The sequence below is a fragment of the Monodon monoceros genome, unplaced genomic scaffold (genome assembly GCF_005190385.1).
Source record: "Monodon monoceros isolate NGI ecotype Baffin Bay Population unplaced genomic scaffold, NGI_Narwhal_1 Super_Scaffold_3, whole genome shotgun sequence".
Classification (NCBI taxonomy): Eukaryota; Metazoa; Chordata; class Mammalia; order Artiodactyla; family Monodontidae; genus Monodon; species Monodon monoceros.
In genome coordinates, this window is record NW_021703780.1 from 70,136,184 (window position 1) to 70,156,362 (window position 20,179).

At 42.5% G+C, this 20,179-nt stretch overlaps 1 protein-coding gene across 2 annotated transcripts in view; it reads right to left on the reverse strand.

The window, feature by feature from the left end:
- Positions 1-20,179, reverse strand: part of ERC2 (ELKS/RAB6-interacting/CAST family member 2) — a 961,347-nt gene that overhangs the window by 846,316 nt on the left and 94,852 nt on the right. The gene's annotated exons all lie outside the window — the stretch shown is intronic.

The window sequence follows — 20,179 nt, forward strand, 5'->3', positions numbered from 1 at the left end:
AAAGCTTAGCTACATTTCCCAGCCACACTTTACCAGCCTCAGAGCAAACTCCAAAGCAGTATGATGTCTGCTGCCTGGAATGTCTAACAGCACAGAGCAATGTGAAGTCCATCTGCTGGGGGAAAAAGCGATGTCAGTAATGCCAGAGTGGGGATGCGGGGCAGAAGGGGTTAATTTCTTATTCCTTATTCCAACATGTCCCTGTGTGTTATTCCTACAGAAGGAAGACATTACAATTTCCCACGGCCAACTTATTTTGCTCCACCTCCACAAGTACTTATTGTCAACTGCAATAAGAACTAGCCCATCTAAAACCCACAACCTTACTCTCCAAAAGCCAGAAAGGAGCCATAAGAGGCCTCTACAGAGTTCACATGGTTGGCACAAAGGCCATGCCCTAAAGACTCCTTGGAGAACTACTGTATCTTCAGTCCGTTCCTTCTTTCTTGACACAAAATTCTAATTAGCCTGTTTGATTTTCAAAGTTTACAGATCAGACTCAGGAAATTTCAGTATAGAGACAAATCAAAGGCACTTGGGGACCTCAAAAGGCCATATATATTGTGAAATGCCAGAGCACATGGTGAAGATACCAAATGTTGAAGAGAAGGGGAGATGTGTTAAGAAATGAAGAGGAGCGCATGAGTCCATCTCAAAAAGTGGGCCTTAAAAAGACAGTGTAATTGGTTAAAAGGCCGGAAGAGACTGGAGCCAAGTAAAAGAGGAGAAGACAGAAACAGACAATATGCTCAGATCAATAGGAAAAGAACCAATATGAAACAGCTCAGAGGGGCAAAATAACATGATTCTCACAGCTGTTAGAGAAGCATCTCATGTTTATTGCAGACTTCGGCATGTAGGCTCAATGTCTACTACTTCACCTGCTTTATCTTATTCAACCCTTTCAACAACCCTGTGAGCTGGGTATTATGTCCATTTTATAGATGAAGCTATAGGCTCGGAGAGTTTAAGCCCAAGGTTACTTGGCGAGGAAAGGGCATACCCAGATTCGAATTCCAGGTCTGCCTAGTTCCAAAGGCTCTCTTGGGGAGGAGAAGAAGGAGAGGGGAAGAGAGAAAAGAAAAAGGATACCATTTAGTATGCAAGGTACCCACCATGCCCCTGACTCTCTGCACTCTGCATCTACCACTGCTCTATGAGGGAACATGTCTCTCTAGCATAGCATCTGGCCCAGGTCTGTACTCTCTGTATCTAATGAATGAGTACATGAGTCTTTCCATAGTACAGTTCTATAATGTATGTGTTGTTATTCTCATTGAACAGTTGAAGAAAGCACTATTCTTTAAAGCATTTAGTCTAAAAGAGAAGAAAGAAAACTTTCCCAGTGAAAGATAAAACCAAGGGTTATCTTGACAGGCCAAATGACTGCCCTTGTCAAAACAACTGATGGAATACTGGGAAGGAAAATAAAGCAGAACTATGAGGGGATGTAAAATAACAGACATTTTGTACTATTTCTTTTTCTTTCCTTTAATATTTGAGATAACATAACTTGCAGTAAGATCAGCAAAGGAAACAGCTCTCTTTGCAACAAAATTTCATTTATAGACCAAATTCCTGAAAAGTTTACCTATGACAACTGATGCAGGGCATCGTCACTTGAAAGAAGGGAAAGAAAGAGAGAAAGAAAGATTCAGAGACAGAGAGAGACAAAAAGAAAATAAAACTAACAACCCAGAAAACTACGCAGCTCATCACGTGTTCTCTTCCAAATTCTGCAGAATCACACTTAACGTGACAGATGTGAAGAGGGAAGGAGGCTCACACTCAGAAAGGCAGGAGAACTATTCTGGGGAGGTTTGTTAGAAGAGGTGGCAAAGTGCCTGGAGAACTAGTGCACAGACATGGCTTTGGCTTATTCATTCATTCATTCATTCATGGATACATGCATGCATGCAACAAATAATTACCACATCCTGACTATGAGCCTGACTCATCAACAGTAGCTGAAGATACTGTGGGGAGCCAGACATAGTCCCTACCCTTAAAAAGCTCATAATCTGCTGGAAATTTTCAGGCAAGTAACAAGTCAATTAATTCTACCCATAATGGGGTACATCTTAGGGATTCTAGGAACTCAGCCTATGGGAACAAGGGTTGAGGAAGGCTGCTCAGAAGTGGCATGTGATTCTTGAAGGGAGGAGGGAAAACCAAGGAAAGAAGTAGAAGGAGGGCTGGAGAGGTTATCAGGGATATGACTTTGCATACCATGGTGAGATCTTTATATTTTATCCTGAAGAAAATTGAAAGTCATTCAATGTTCATTATTAGGGGAATCACATGTCCAGATTGGCATTAAAAAATAAAAATGTGGAGAAAATACAGATAACAGAATGGAAAGAGGTTTAGATTGGAGGAGAGGAGGTAAGTCATGAGACTACTACAGTTGTTCAGGCTGGAAATATGGAAACCTAAACTAAGGTTGAGATGGGGAGAATGAAAAGGAGGGAACTGAGTCAGGAGACGCTTGGGGGGAAAGAATCAATAGGAACTGGGGACTAATTTGGACAGGGGTTATGAAGAGTCAAGGATGACCTCAAAGTGTGTGATTTGGTTGTGGTGGGGCTGGGATGCTGGAAACATTCCCTAAAAAAGGGACACAGGATAAAACTGGGGGAAGGTGACAAGTTCAGACTTGGACGTATTGAGTTTAAACTGTCTGTGTCTGGTGAGAGCTCCTTGTCATCTGTGCCTCTATAGCCTACTCACTGAGTTACCTATTGCTACATAACAATATTAGCACAAATTTAGTAGCTTCAAGAAACACATATTTATCTCACAGTTTCTGTGGGTCAGGGGTCCAGGTATACCTAAGCTGGTTCCTCTGCAAGGCTGCAATCAATCTGTCAGCGAGGGCTGGGTTCTCCTCTGAAGCTCAGCTGGGAGAGACTCCATTTCTTAGCTTATATGACTGTTTGGAGCATTCAGTTCATTGTTGATTGGTGTCCACCCTAGGCTCCTTGCCACAAAGCCCTTTCCATAGGCAGCTAACAACATGGCAGCTTTCTTCTTTAAATCTAGCAAGAATGAGTATCTCCTTGAAACACAGGCATTACAACCTTATGTAACATATTCACATACATACCATCACCTTTGCTGTGTTTTATTGGTTAGAATAAAGTCACAGGTCTTCCCCTCTCTGCCTCATTCAAGGGCAGAGGATCACACTAAGGCCTGAATCCAGGAGGTAAGGGTCATGGAGGCCACCTTAGAGTCTATCCACCACAGTCATTTTCATCTGATCACCAAAAGTTGGAAACACCTGGACCTTCTTTCTTATCTCCTACAGCCCCATGGCCTAAGCAACTAGTTACTGAGTGGTATTCAACTATAGATTCATGACCCATCCATCCCTCTCAATTCAATCTCTTCCATGAAATCTTTCCAAGGAGGCTCTCCCCTCTGCTCCTTCCCCACCCCATTCTGGTCTGATAGCATTTAAAATCTAAACAAACAGTTTCCAAAATCTGAGGGTCAAAAAACTGCATACCCCTCAAAAGAAATAATAATAGCTACCACTTATTAAATGCTTGCTATATATCACTCACTATACTGGAAACCATATATGCAATATCTCATTCAATCCTCAAAATGATACCAAGTGAAGTGCAAATATTATTCGTATTTTACAGATGGGAAAATGGAGACACAGAAAGGACAAGGCACTTACCCAAAGTCATACAGCTAATTAAGTGGTGGGTACTGGGCATTCTGACTGCAGAGCCCACACTCAAAGCCAGACCAGCCACTTAAACATAACCACTTGCATTTTTAGGATCCTCTGAGTGAGAAAATAAAAAATAACCGAAAGCCACTTTGAGTTCAATAAATATATTTATAGTTTTTTCCCATGATAGAATATATAAATATATGTGAAACACAGTACCTACATGTGCAAATGTTTATTCCCCCTACAGGTAATGAGGATTAGCAAACAACTGCAGAGCCTCACAGGCTTCCCCACACAACTCCTCAGCTGGGCACCAGCGGCCCCTGTCACATTCTTTTGGTACTGGGATTACAACCTGTATCAGCGGTTCTCAACGAGCAGTGATTCTGCCATCCAAATGGGGACATTTGGCAATGTCTAGAGACACTTCTGATGGTCATGACTAGGGAGGGGGTGCTGTTGGAACCTAGTGTATGAAGGCCAGGGACGCTGCTAAACTTCTTATAATGCGCTGGGCAGTCCCTACAAGAAATTATCCAGCTCAGAGTGTTAATGATGTCAAGTTTGAGAAACCCTAATGTATATCAACATAAAGTTCACTCGCTGTTTTATGTGTATGTCCTAACTCTCCAAGATAAACCTACATGCAATCAGAGCCCCAAATATCTGAGCTCCTTTCCCAACCTACACCTAAATTCCAAACAGGACGAGTGTCGAAGAGATAGGAATTGAAGTTTATTTCAAAGATGGAGTAGGCTTTATTTCTACAAGAGTAATTCATTCAATGATTAACACATTTCCTCCAAACTAAGAGCTTCTCCTTTGAATTTACTAAAGTCTAATTTACTTCTGGAATTAATAGAGCCTTACCCAGAGCAGCCTCTGGCACCTGTATATTTGAATTAGCAAACAATTCCCTGATTTAGAAAAATCAGATAAATGAAACAATATGCAAGATGGAGACAAACAGACCCAGAAACATCATCGAATGCCAAGGACTGGAAGGTGTTTATTTCCTCAAGCAACCATTCACCCCTTAAATGTCTGAAAGGCAAGGACATGCAAATGAACTACCTTCCAAAAATGATTCTTTTTATTTTTTAATCACAAATCATTGTGAAGGAAGACAACAAGATTGTTCTAAAGCATGTCAGATGTATTTGCTGAGTGATGAAGAGTCCTCTTTTTTGTTAACACATGTAGGAGTTGTGTGTATACTAAGCAGAAAATACATTATAATTCTAAGAAGGAGAAGGAACCATTATTCTATTTTTCAAGACAAAGAAATCTAAACCTGTACTCCAGACAATGAGTCAAAGGACCATCCCAACAAATTTTCTACCAAGTAGGAAATGGCCATGTTGTGTATTTCCATGCCTCTGTGAGTCAATCTCAGGGTACAGTCTGGCTCCTCTTTTGCTCTCAAATAAATAGAAAACAAGTCCATTGAATCCCAAAATAACTTAAAACCTTTGGGACCACGCCCACACTGCTGAGAAGACTCCAAAATTGTTCCGTCTGCTCTAGCACTGTACTTACCACGGAGGAGCTGATGAATCAGACTGGACAGGACCGCGTGGGTCTCTGAAATTCCTCAGGAGCATCTTGATTACACCCAATCAGTGAGGCCATACACAGAAGCCCAGTGAATCAGAAACCCAGCACAGTCAGCAGGGCTGGAAAACCAAGGCCATTAGTTCCTGCTGTTTCCCACCTCTTAAAGAATCAAATCCAAGCTGATTGTGAAAGACAATGGCCACTTTGTACAATCAACCACAGATTATTTTTAATGGGGGCAGGAGAGATTCAAAGCAGTGGGGGACTCCAAAATCACTAATCATCACATTTGGAATTTTCTGAAGGTTATTCTTTGAAACAACAGATCTAATTTCTCAAATATAATTTTCCTAGGCACATGCCTGAGTACATGCCAAACAGTATCAGCAAACAGCAATACAAGTATATACCAAGGCCTGGGGTAAAGTGGTCTGGGGTTTAAGTTCATCTGAGCATTAGCCTGGTTCTACAGGGGTTGGTGAACTCATGTGCGTGGATTGAGCCCTTGGCTAGGATCTGGTTTGGAGTCTGAGTAGGCATCTAGTTGGCATATGTCTACACCCCTTCATTCATTCCACCTACAATTAGCTGAGCATTTACTCACACATGGGGACTTTATTCTGACTTTTCCTTCCTTTTCTGATGTCTGCTCACTCAGATTCTATACTTTCTCCACTTGATTTAGTGGCCTAAATCAAGCTCTACCTCCTCTAAGAAGCCAACCTCACCAACTCCAGCCAACATGATCTCACATTATTCGCTGAATAGGGGACATCAGGGTAGCTGTTTGTGGAGCTCTTACGATGTTCCGGGTACCATGCTCAACTCTTTATATATATTTGACCTCATTTAATTTTCCTATGCCAGATATATATCACTTCTCCCACTTCACTGATGAGAAAACTGAGGCTAACAGAGGAAAAGCAACTTACCCCAGATCACACAGCTAGTAAAGAGTATAGCCCTTGTCTGTCTTGGGCACTAAATCAGGGCACAGTTTTTCTGTAAATGGCCAGATACTGAATATTTTAGCTTTGCAGGCCACATATTCTCTGTTGTAACCTCTCAACTCTGTCTGCCATTGTAGTGTGAAAGCAGTCATAGGCTATACATTTAAAAATGAAAAACACATTCTTAGCTCACCAGCAGCATGAAAACAGGTGGTCTGGGGGCCTGTATGAAACTTCCACTATGTAAAGTCAATGGGCTACAAACACCTTGGCAATGTTCCCCCCCTCCAGCGCACACAGCTCAAGACTTACACACAGTAACAGCAGCCTGTGCTAGGTACTTGGTAGGAGCCAGACTCTGTCCCTATTTCCCAAAGACCTCACAAAAGCCCTCCCTCCACGCAGGAGCCATCACTATTCCTATTTGAGCAAAGGTGCTTCAATAAGCGAAAGAACTTCACAAGGTTGCCCTGCTGGTTAGGTGTGTGGGCTGGGATTTGAACCCAGTTAGTGGGACCCTAGAGCTGCATTTTCCACCTCCACAGCCTATATATACCCAGGTTGAAGCTGGAACCCACACCTCTTCAGTGTGACCACCCAGAACCGAGTCCTGGTCTCCTGGCTACTCTGCTACCCTTGTATGTCCACAGGAAATATAGGGCCACTACAGCCCCTGGCTTCCTGAGGCAGGTCTCACATGGAATGCCACTTCTTACCACTTTGAAGAGACAGAAAACATTCCAGATAACTAAAGATCAAAGGTCATTTCAGAAGACCCGATTTCATATTCCATTGTTAAACTTGAATAAGCCATTACATTCAGTGGAATGAATGATCCAAGGGATCAAATACATCATGTCGCACAATGTCATTTTTTTTTAATTATAAATAAATATTGCAAGCACCAAGGAAATCACTTCCCAGAGCCCATTTCATTTATAGTCCCTACTCCAAGTGTGCCTGATTCTACTCTGAGGCACCAACCTGCCATATTAAACCATGCCATCCATATAAAGTTTCCTCCTCCATAAGACTTCTTCTGCCCTAATTCTGCAAATAACGGATAAAGACAAGCCCGGACGCTGGCTGAGGAGAGAAAAGGGGAAAATGGATCCTGATTACAAAAGAATAAATCTTTGCTCTCCCCGTGGGCTGATATGTCATCCAGTGGAGCAAACAAGAGTTTCAGAGCCAGAAATGTAGTTTACTGTCGGAGTGACCTTGAACCTCACTAATCCTCAAGCTCCTCATCTAGAACATACGAACAAAAATGGCTATGGCACAGGTTCTTGATAAATGAAACAATATTTCTAACGCAACTGGCCCAAACACTAGACCTACCCTCTTCTCTTTTCCTCTTATGTGAGGATTTTATTTTTAAAACACATGAAACAGGGACTTCCCTGGTAGCGCAGTGGTTAAGAATCTGCCTGCCAATGTAGGGGACACGGGTTCGATCCTTGTTCCGGGAAGATCCCACATACCATGGAGCAACTAAGCCCATGGGCCACAACTACTGAGCCTGTGCTTTAGAACCCGCGAGCTACCACTACTGAGCCCGTGTGCCACAACTACTGAAGCCCACGAACCTAGAGGATGTGCTCCACAACAAGAGAAACCACTGCAATGAGAAGCCCGCGCACCGCAACGAAGAGTAGCCCCCACTCACTGCAACTAGAGAAAGCCCGCGCACAGCAACGCAGACCCAACGCAGCCAAAAATAAAATAAATTAATTTTAAAAAGAAAACACATAAAACAGATTAACTGTCATAGTGGCTGTTGTTTTACTTTTAATACACATTCTTTTAAACTTCCAAATTAGCATAAGGTAAAAGAGTCACTGTGATAAATTTAAATTGGAATTATCTAAAGTGGTGGTCTTCCCAGATTTTTTTTTACGTCCACAGTCAAGTGTATGAAATACTTGATAGATTAAAAGCATACTTCAATCTAGCTTACATAGTCAGTGTGGGTAACATAATACAACGAACACCTAGTGCTAGTTACGGCCAGACATAGCTTGGTTTCCAAAAGGTAACTACACCCTTAAATGTGCAGTAGATGCCCAGTCAGGCTGGTGGCTTAGGCCATGGTAACTAAAGACTTGGTTCACATCTCAACTTGTGACACTTAGTAACTGTGGATGTGGGCAAACCCCTAGCCTCTTCAAGCTCTGTTATCCTCATCTATAATATGGAATGATGGTGTCTGCCCCCTGAGCTTGTTATGAGGGTGAAATGAGATAATCCATTTAAATGCATATTAAATCCATATTAAATATAAAGCATTAACATACTGCCTGACTCCTTATAAGGATTCAATACCTGTAGGTTATGATTATTAGTTTTATTAATGTTGGCTATGATCACTGAGGAAATTCTGAAGAACATGCAGCTCTGAAAGAAGAGCTGAAAGAGAACGCTGAGCAATAAAACTACTGGGAAGGGTGGATGGTCTAGGTGACACCTTGACAAGGGGTTAACTCACTTGGCAGAAATTTATTTCAACATGTGTGCACGTGTGCATGCATCTGCAAAGATGTGCATGTGTGCCAATTCTGGCATATTTGCCAAAAACTCCACCACATTATCATCATGCCTTGTGAACCTAACCAGACTGGGGAGTCTATCACAGAACAACTGCCAAGTTAAAATTGGATCCTCGCTGTCCAAATGAAGGCAGTTTTTTAATTTCCTTTTCCCTTCTCCACTTCTCCTCAACCTCCCACAAATGAACACACTTACCCAAGCCAAGAATATACAGCTCAGAAATGAGATCAGGAAAAAAATTAAAACGAAAAACAAAAACCTAGGAAAATAAGCATATCAGAGAAAGTAATCAAAGAGCAGCACCACTTGATGATTCACACAATTGACACTATGATCTGCCCTGCACCAGATACTCTATCAACTGCTGTGTTGTTGTCTCTAATCTTTACAACCAACGTGCAAAGTATATATTCTTATTCCCATTTCACAGATCAGGAAATCGAGGCTTTTACAGATGAAGTGTCTTGCCCAAGGCCATCTAGTTCATAAGTGGTGAGTCAGGATTTGAACCCTACCCTCTCTAGTAATAAAACTCTTCCAAATAGTCCCTGCCACTTCTCCAAGCTCTGTGGCAGGCATGGGGTCCTATATAAAGAAACTAAGCTTGGCTCTAGCCCTCAAGGAGCATATAGTCTAATGGGAAGGACAGAGGCAAGCAATGATGATACAGAGTAAGGCATGGTCTCCAGGGCTAAAAACAATGTGTCATAGGAGATCCAAGGAGAAAGGGACTCAATCCAGGAATGAAGAGGCAATGTAAGAGTTAGGTACTGAAGGATGAGTAAGAGTTTGCCAGTTAGAAAAGAGGGAAATGGGCATCCAGGCTTGGGGTAATCATGCAAACAGAAGCACAGAGATAGGAAAGATCCTTGCATGTTAGAGGTAGTAAGATGGGAGGTATCTGAGTGAGCTGTGAAGGAAAGGGAAACAGGCTAGAGAGGAAACGAGGGGCTGATAGAGAAAAGTTTGTCAGCCATGCTATAGAGTGTAGAGTGCATTCTGCAGCCAAATTACAGGCAGAAAGAGACCAGCAAAGCAGCTGTTGCCCCAGGACAGAGTATAGAAGGTGAAGACAGAGGACAATGGGGTGAAGGAAAGGCTCATTCATGGGTTAGAGATGGTGTGAGAGGTGAGGAGATCAAAGGCTGAAATGAAACACATGGAAGAAGAGACGATGCCTGCTCAAAGGAGTTCCATCCAGGGAAAAACAGCCCACAAGAGAAATAACAACAGTACAGGATCCTTGATATTTAGGAAACAGAATTGAAAACAGAACAAGCCCATAGCATATTTGATTTAGACCAGTAAGAAAAAGGGAGAGAAAGTTTCAAAAGTGAAAGTGATGGAGATTAGCACAAGGTCTCCAACAGAGATCAACAGAACCCAAAATGTAAAAAGTAGGACTCAATCTTCTATGTTTCAAGAGGAGCTTAACTAAAAGGAATAAGAAATTGAAAGCAACAACAACAAAACGCAATGAGTCTGGTTTGGAGGTGAAGCCACTGTACCATTGGAGACATCAAGAAATGAACCAGCACCATCAGTTAGAGCAGACAATGGTCCAGCAAGCCAACCTGAGCAGTAGAGATGGTAACTATTGCTAAAGGGACAGAGGTCATGCCCACAGGGGTGGCTTTCTTCATTTTCCCCTGAGAAATGCAGCATAAATCATATATAGATGGGGGGTATGGATGCAGAGTACAACCCAGGAAACACTAAGACCTGAAATAACAGCACAACTTCCTTGTTATTCTCAATATCGCTCCCATGATGCTGGCTGCAAGTCATGACTCACACTAGGGAATTAAGGGTTCTCCAAAAAAAATCTGTTTCAATTACACACACCACTTCTACAGAAAGGAAAGTGATATATTTCTATTGATGCTGACAGAACTTTAAAGCCCAACCAATCCTCTGTCTGGAGATTCAAGAGAGTTCAAATATGACAAAATAAAGACTAAATACCATATCTCCTGTCAAACAGAAAGAAGGACATTGGTCAACCAAAACCAGGGTAAACACATGAAGAAAGATCCATGGACCAAGCTACCAGGGATTTTAAGTGTTAGAACTTCCAGGTTCCTTGGATACCATCCTGTTCAACTTCTTGGTTTATAGATTAGGAAAATAAAGACCCAAACAAGAAAAATACCCCAGCCTCTTATAGCACATTGGGAGGGGAGAGAGAGAGAGAGAGATGGAAGGAGGGAACAGGGGAGAGAAAGAAAGACAAAGAAACCAGGGCTTATCACAACTTCCATTGCAAGACGATGCTCTTCCCAGGGTCCAGAACCCAAGTCCTCAGATAAAGCAGCCATCCTCCCCTGAGGGTGGGCTCAAACCCCTCGAGACCAGAGATAAATCAGCCACACCCTCGTTCTGCAACACTCTGAATTAATGATTTTGGTGATGAGTGGTTCTACTCCCAGAGCTTCTCCTGTTTTGTGAGTATCTCCAGTGTGCCTCGAATTATTTTTTCTCCTAGGAAAAGGCAGGAACAATAACATGCAAGTCTATTCAGAAGGGACAGTTAGCATTTCATATCTGCAAGGAGCTTGACAGTTGGCTCTTCCTGACAGATGCCATCCCCCTCCCAGGAGAACATCTGTCCCACTGGAGTAGAGGAATCCTGCTCTGGAAGCTCTGTCCAACAGCTGGGAGGAGGCTCCTCCTTATTTACAGTGCAGCCTTTCTTGGGGTTTTCAAGCCTGAGCTTCCTAGGTATCTTGAAAATCTGTCCAGAAATTGGCAGACACACCTAACAGAGGATGTAGTCCTTTCATAGTCTGGTCTCCTTTGGAAGAGGTAAACAGGATGGTTGCAATTTGTTTTTAGGATAGCCACATACAGAAACAGAGTGGTCATTCTATATGGCAGTATAATAAACATCATTTCTTCATGATACTTTTATGACACAGAGGGAAATAAAGAATTGAATCTGTGGATGGCGATACATTAAAGAGTAGAGTAACAATAGAGCATAATAGAAAGGACTATAATGAGAAGTAGATTAGAAGTGTAGGAATAAACTCCTGATGAAAAAAATGGCCATAATTTTAAAACAAAAATAGATTTGCTGAATTTCAAATGGAACAAACCATCCACAGTATGAAAAATAAACACACGATATTTCAACCTTAGAAGTTAAACCCTGGGGATGTCCCTGGTGGCACAGTGCTTGAGAATCCGCCTGCCAATGCAGGGGACCTGGGTTCAAGCCCTGGTCTGGGAAAATCCCACATGCCGCGGAACAACTAAGCCCGTGCACCGCCAACTACTGAGCCTGCGCTCTAGAGCCCATGAGCCACAACTACTGAGGCCATGAGCCACAACTACTGAGGCCATGTACCACAACTACTGAAGCCCGCATGCCTAGAGCCCGCGCTCCGCAACAAGAGAAGCCACCGCAATGAGAAGCCCGTGCACCACAACGAAGAGTAGCCCCCACCCCCGCTCACCACTAGAGAAAGCCCATGTGCAGCAACAAAGACCCAATGCAGCCAAAAATAAATAAATAAATAAACAGTCAATGGGAGCATCAAAGAGTGATCCCTTATAATAAAAAAAAGAAGAAGAAGAAGTTAAGCCCTTGTTTTGAAATCAATTAATCAAGTACTCATGACTGCCGACTGGCACCAAACACTGTGGGACGTAAGAGGGGAAGGTAAAGCAGGCTTCTTATCCAGAGCAGTTTGAAACTCAAGTTGGTACAAGCAAGGTGCACACAACTGAATTAGTGAAAAAGAGAATTTATACAGTGTGAGGCAGAAGTCATTAGGCAATGACACTGCAACATCATGTATTTCTTCCTGTCAAAGTAAGTCCCAGAGTGTCAGTTTTCTTTGTATTGAAAAAAGGTGCAACTACAGGACTTTTGCTTCACTTTAAATAGAAAAGCATTTTCTCTCTCAATGCAATTTAAAAAATAAAATTAGGCAATACTACAAATTAGTCTTCCAACCTTCAGTCCAATATTTCTCAAAGTCCAGTAACCATCTGCATAGGAATCAACTGGGACACAGGTTTAAAATGCAGATGTCTTGGCTTCATCCAAGACCCACTGAGGGAGGACTTCTGAGGTGGGGTCCAGGAATATGCATTCTTATAAACACTGTGGGCAACTCTAATGTTTACTCAAGTTTGAGGACCGGGGCTTCCAAAATCGCCCTGTCTCAGGCCTCTTCCCTACCTGTGTCAGGGTGCATTTTCTGAAACAGAAACGTCATCATGTCATTCTTCTACTTAAAAAAACAAAGAAAGAGAAAATGTTTGCTATTCCTTCTTTGCCTACAGAAGTAAACCCAAACTCCTCAGTGTGGTTTGCAAAAATCAGCCCACCTCCAATGTCCATCCGCTGCCCAACCAGGAACATTTTCACAATATACTGTTAAACTAAAAAGTAGGCTCCAAAGCAATATGAACATCAGATACATGCTATAGCTTGGATGAAACCTGAAAACATTGTAAGTGAATAAGCAAAATACAAAACGACAAATACTGTATGATTCCACTTACATGAAATATCTAAAACATGCAAATGCATAGAGACAAAGTAGATTGGAGGTTACTGAGGGCTTGGAGGGAAAGGGAGTACGTATTTACTGCTTAATGGTTACAGAGTTTCTGTTTAGGGTAATAGAAAAGTTTGGGAGGGCTTCCCTGGTGGCTCAGCAGCTAAGAATCTGCCTGCCAATGCAGGGGACACGGGTTCGAGCCCTGGTCCAGGAAGATCCCACATGCCGCGGAGCAACTAAGCCCGTGTGCCACAACTATTGAGCCTGCGCTCCACAGCCTGCAAGTCACAACTACTAAGCCCGCGAGCCTAGAGCCCGTGCTCTGCAACAACAGAAGCCATCACAATGAGAAACCTGTGCACTGCAACGAAGAATAGCCCCCACTCACCGCAACTAGAGAAAGCCCATGCACAGCGATGAAGACCCAACGCAGCCAAAAATAAATAAATAAGTAAAATAAATTTTTTAAAAAAGTTTGGGAAATAGTGGTAGTGGTTGCCCAACATTGTACCTATAATTAACGCCATTGAATTATACACTTAAAAGTGGTTAAAATGGCAAATTTTATGTGATGTATATTTACCATGATTTTGAAAAATTAATAATGTAATATACCAAACACCATTGAGTTGTACACTTTATATGCGTGAATGGTACTGTATGTAAACTATATCTCAATAAAGCTATTTAAAAATGTACATAAAATACCAGTGTGTGAGAAAGACAGGGGAGGATACACTCCTAATTACTAACAGGGATTAACTCTGGATGGCAAGATGCAGAAGGTTCTATTTTCTGAGCTCCTCTACATTTTCCCAAATTTTCATAATGAGCTTGTGTTGTATTGCCTTTGCATCCAGAAGAGGAAGAATAATTGTCATTTTAACGTTAAAAGTTTAAACAAGATAAAAATAAGATATAAGCCGTGACCTTCTTGGGGGTCAAGGCACATGGTTGTGGAGTGTCAGAGAGGACCCCAGGCATCTAGTGCTGCCTACATTCTTCTTCACTGAGTGAGCCCCTGGTCACTTCCATGTGTCTGTTTATAATACTGTGTCTTGGTGGCCAAAAGAGCTTAATAATGCAGCCAGGGGGCTTCCCTGGTGGCGCAGTGGTTGAGAGTCTGCCTGCCAATGCAGGGGACACGGGTTTGTGCCCCAGTCTGGGAAGATCCCACATACCGCGGAGCGGCTGGACCCGTGAGCCATGGCCGCTGAGCCTGCGCGTCCGGAGCCTGTGCTCCGCAACGGGAGAGGCCACAACAGTGAGAGGCCCACGTACCGCAAAAAAATAAATAAATAAATAATAATGCAGCCAGGGACTCTGGAGGAAGACTGCCAGGATTTCACCACTCACTAAGCCCCTCTCAGAACCTCTATTTCCTCATCTGAGCAATGGAAATAATAATGGTACCTACTTCATAATGTTACCAAGAGAATAAATGAGCTAATTTACATGAAGTACATGAAACAACGTCTGACATCCAGTACTCTGACTTAAGTGTTTAGTTCACTATCAGCTGCAATCTTTTTTTTCTTTTTTTTGCGTTACGCGGGCCTCTCACCGCCGTGGCCTCTCCCGTTGTGGAGCACAGGCTCCGGACGCGCAGGCCCAGAGGTCACGGCCCACGGGCCCAGCCGCTCCGCGGCACGCGGGACCCTCCCAGATTGGGGCACGAACCTGCACCCCCCGCATTGGCAGGCGGACCCCCAACCACTGCACCACCAGGGAAGCCCTGCAATCTTTTTTTATTGCTGCTGTTGCTGTTACACTCATGTGTGTGAATATTTATTAACCATCCCCTTCTAGAGCAGGAATTGGCAAATTATGGCTCGAGGGCCAAATATGACACATCACTCATTTTTGTATGGCTCATAAACTACATTTTTTAATGTTTAGAAAAAAATCAAGAAAAATGACATTTCATGACACACAAAAATTATTTAAAAATTCAGATTCCAGTGTCCGTAAATACGGTTGTATTGGAACACAGCCATTCCTATAAATTTCCATATTATCTATGCCTGCTTTCATGCAGTTGCATGAACCATTCGGCCTGCAAAGCCTAAAATATCTGACCCTTTACAGAAAATGTTTGCTGACTCCCAGGTATGGAACACAGAAGGTCCCTTGTGCCTTGCTACTCTCCACTTGTCAAGTCTGTATCAACATGATAAGTCAGCACTGGGTCTGAACACCACTCTCTCTGCATTGAGTTCCTTGGCTGTTTATTCTCTTTGGTAGCACCTAGGCTTTGGCATCAGTTCTTATTGGTTTGGAGGAATCAGATCATTCCTTTTCAACCCTTTTTGCTCTCTTTTGTCTTTCTGTTTCATGTTGTACTATCTAAAAAGTGTTTGTCATAAAAAGAATCACAGTGTATAGAACACAGGCAATTTACGCACCCATCATAAAACAGGCCCTGATAAGCCTGCTGTTTGAGTCAGTCTCACAGACTGGTGATTTTGTAGTTCTCATCAGACCAGTGTCCATTTGGACAAGCTTTTCTGTGAGTCACCAATAAAACCAGATAAAGTACTCCTTCCATCTCTAATTTTTCTCCTGAGAGTTTGGTTTTAATCCAGAAAGAGCATTCTCCCTGGTCTTCCTGCCAGGCAGGCAGAGATTGTCAGGTCTGTGTGTTTTTGTTGTTGGTTTGGATTTTTTTGTTTTTGTTTTTGTTTTTGCAGGTTGAGGTTTGTTTTTAATTGAGATATAACTGACATATAACATTATGTTAGTTTCAGATGTACAACATAATAATTCAGTATGCGTATATATTGCAAAATGGCCACCACAAAAGTCTAGTTAACATCTATCACCACACAGAGTTACAAATTATTTTTTCTTATGATGAGGACTTTTAAGATCTACTCTTACTATGTAATACAGTATAATTAACTATAATCACCATGCTATACATTACATCCCAGGACTTACTTATTTTATAGCTGGAAGTTTGTACCTTTTGACCCCCTTCACCGTCTCAACCAACCCCCCACTCTGCCAACCACCAATCTATTCTCAGGTGTGCTTTTGACAGTAGCCAACCATCAGGTTGAGGGTCCAAGATGCTAAGTGGACAAGCATCACTTTCAATCAACTGTGGCCAGCTCTCATGGGGTCATCTAAGTCTAAGTCATCTCCTCCTCCAGGAAAAACTCCTGACTCTTGTATGTTTACTCTCATATAATCCTAATTCTTGTACCTGTCTCACCTAATTTCACTAAAGACACCTTCAATGGACAATCTAGAGAATATCTGACTTAAATAAAATTGTTTTTTGAGAGGTGCCTTAGGGGAAAAAAGGGAGGAATAAGATTTCTCAGGCTCAATAAGCATCATTTTTTATTGACAGGCAGAAGGCGCCAAACAAAATTCTGATTCAAAAACTGCTTCACTAGGGCTTCCCTGGTGGCGCAGTGGTTGAGGGTCCGCCTGCTGATGCAGGAGACACGGGTTCGTGCCCCAGTCCGGGAAGATCCCACATGCCGCGGAGCGGCTGAGCCCATGAGCCATGGCCACTGAGCCTGCGCGTCTGCAGCCTGTGCTCCGCAACGGGAGAGGCCACAGCAGTGAGAGGCCCGCATACCGAAAAAAAAAAAAACTGCTTCACTAAAAGATTCTTTGGCCAAAGCTAATGAACAATTTAACAATCTCGAGCAACCGCAAACTAGACTCATTTCCCTAGTAAACACTCCTCCTCCTTGTCCTCCAGGTGCCTTCCCCTATGTCTAGTACCCCCTCATCCCCCTATCCTTCTGATCTCTCTCCTTCCACACCTTTGTCAACTTCTCTTCCCCTTTTCTCAATCCAGGTCCTCCACCTTTTCTCAATGACTCTCCTAAGACTCCAAATGCCAGTTGTGTCTGAAGATCCATCCTGCCCATGATTCTGGTATTCAAGCAACTATAGAATTTAAACCTTGACCTGAGCTAAATGAATAACTATAATTAAGGGTTTTCCTAAATCCAGATAAGACCAGCAACCATTGATAGAAGAATTCAGAATTCTTTTGAGTGCATATGACTCGGGTTACTAGACTTTTATCAACTTGTACACATATTTTCTAGAATCTAAATCCTGAATAGCAAAGGCTAATTGGACTGTCCCAGAAAAGGACCTACAGGATCTCTCTTTCCACAATAAACCTGAGAGTAAAAAAAAGGCCTGAAAAGTACGGCAAAATCTTCTAAAAGCCATAACCAAAACATTTCCAATAAAAGTAGATGGGACCATAATTCAATCATGCTGAGAAAAAATGAAAAGAAACTATAGGAGAGTTTTAGAATAGAATGAAAAATAATTTCCAACAATATTCAGGAGTTAAAGAAGGTGCTGATATAACAGTGGCTCTTTCACCTTGGCCAAAGGTACTCCCACTCGCCCTTATGGGCATGTGGTCCACTCCCTTGGGTTTACATTAGTTATTCTCCTATGAATCTGTATGTTTAGGGATTTCATTCCAAACACTAGATTCTGTCTTGCTGCACACAGACATGGCAAATATTGCAGTGTACCCAGCCCTATCACCCACAGGTTAAGACCCCCTTCTTACAACATCTTCCTAAACAGCCTATCCATGATCCTGAGGAAATCTGTCAATTGAAAGAAACATGAGAGAAAAACTGCCCTTTAACCTTGTTGGAAGGGACATTATCAGGTACTGTTAACAACAAATCCAGCAGTGAAACTCCAAGGAGTCAATGCCTAGGTTCATGCTTCACAGCTAGAGAAGCAGAATTCCAAAGAACTACTCCAACATAGGGACCTCAAATTGAAAATTGTCAGATATCCTCTAAAAGTAGCCAATTTTCAGAATAGACAGCTGACCCAAGACTTTTGGAACAAGCTGATGACCTCAGATAGAGGACAGTTTCCACTCAAGGCAATTCCTGTTTTGTTTTTCATCTGCCTCCTTCTAATCATTCTTCCCATTTTCTATAGATTCCTGATTGTTTCCACCCACAACAGCACCTTTTCTTTTCTTTCCTCTTCATAATAATTGTTAGGTCAGAAAACATTCACTCTTAGATTAACCCGAACAGTAGCCACTACCTCAATCTTTTTTTTTTTTTTTTTTTACCTCAATCTTAATGATTGCTAGATGCCCCATCCAACACTGGATACCCATGATATAATCCTTCGGGCAATTCCATTCTCATCAAATAAGACCATAGGGAATTACAGTCGATGGCATTTCCACTTAAATCTATGTGGCCAAATGACCTTAAATCAATCTGTGACTTTGCTAATGACCCTCTCTCCCAGAATAAAGAGCTAATTATTACAATCTGTTCGTCAGAGCCTAGGTAATGTCACATTTGAATTTAACACATTTCCTAGAGTAATGGTCCAAATGTCACCTGAAGGAGACTCTTAGAGATTCAAATATGTAACCCAGCTAATGTGATGCTTTGGCTCAGATCTCATGTTATAAACAACTCCTATTGTCCTATATATCCATGAGCACCTACTGAATACTACTCCTTTTTTTTTTTTGTAGTACGCAGGCCTCTCACTGTTGTGGCCTCTCCCATTGCGGAGCACAGGCTCCGGACGCGCAAGCTCAGTGGCCGTGGCTCACAGGCCCAGCCGCTCCGCAGCATGCAGGATCCTCCCGGACGAGGGCACGAACCCGTGTCCCCTGCATTGGCAGGCGGACTCCCAACCACTGCGCCACCAGGGAAGCCCTGAATACTACTCCTTTTGCAGCCAAGATGCCTGATGCTATTTGCCTCAAACTAATACCTCACGTACTTCAGGAATAATAGTCCAAGACCTGTTCATGCACAGAGACTCCACTTCTATAATTCACCAAGGCTGGACATGAACTCCAAAATGAGGCCACCCTTGATTATTCAGGCACTCTACCAGGGGAAATGACTGACTCACTGTTTATGCAAACAATCAGAGCAATGTTTCCAATTATGGGAATCTTACAAACATAAATATCTGTAAGAAATTAATGACTAACTCTGGCAGAAGTTATTAATACTACCACTTCTGCCCTAGATGAATATGGATTAGTCTCAACTCATTGGCTCAAATAGTTATGGACAACTGCATTGCTCTACATTTCTTGTTGGCTAATCACGTGGTGTCTGTGCAATTGCTAATGCTGCCTGCTGGACTTGGATCAATGAAAAAAAAAAAGGTAGGATAGGCTAAACACAGCCCTCAGGAAACAGTTACTTGGCTCTCCAAGGTTGATCCTCATGGCCTATGGAATTCGTTCTTTTGGTCAGGGTTGAGCAGTTGGTGTACCTGGTTCTGAAGCACCTTACAGGCACTATTAATTATTCTCATTTTTGTCAAATGGTCAAATAACTGCCATGATGATACAACAACAAAAAGGTCAAGAAGATATTGCAACACTACAGTTGACTGTGGAGGGAACTGGATAATCTCTGACAAGTGAAGTTCTGGATCTCTAATCTGTCCTGAAAAGCAAAAGCAAAAGAATGGTGAAAAGAGAGGACTGTGGGACTGAATATACAAACGAACATGGTCATGACAACAGAACTCTGACCCAAAAATCTGCTGCAACCAGCCTTCAACAGTCAGGATTTGGTCAATGACTGCTAGCTTCCCTGTTTTTCAGTCGTGCTTCTAACTCAGGACCAATGAGAGGAAGCCAAATATTTTCCCCCAAAGCAATCACATAAGATGCCTTGCTTCTAGTTAGCCTGCTTGTCCATGCCAACTAACTACAAGCAAACCTTATATACCTGAAGCCTCCCCTTTTATCACTAGAGAGCTTTCCCACTCTACCAACTGCCTCCAAGAGTTTCTGTCAAATGCAAGCGATGGTGGCTGCCTTCCTTGTTATAGCAGGATTTGAATAAATAGTCTCTGTTCTCATTTGGGTGACCTTCATTTATTTCTACACTACACATACCCACACGCGCGCGCGC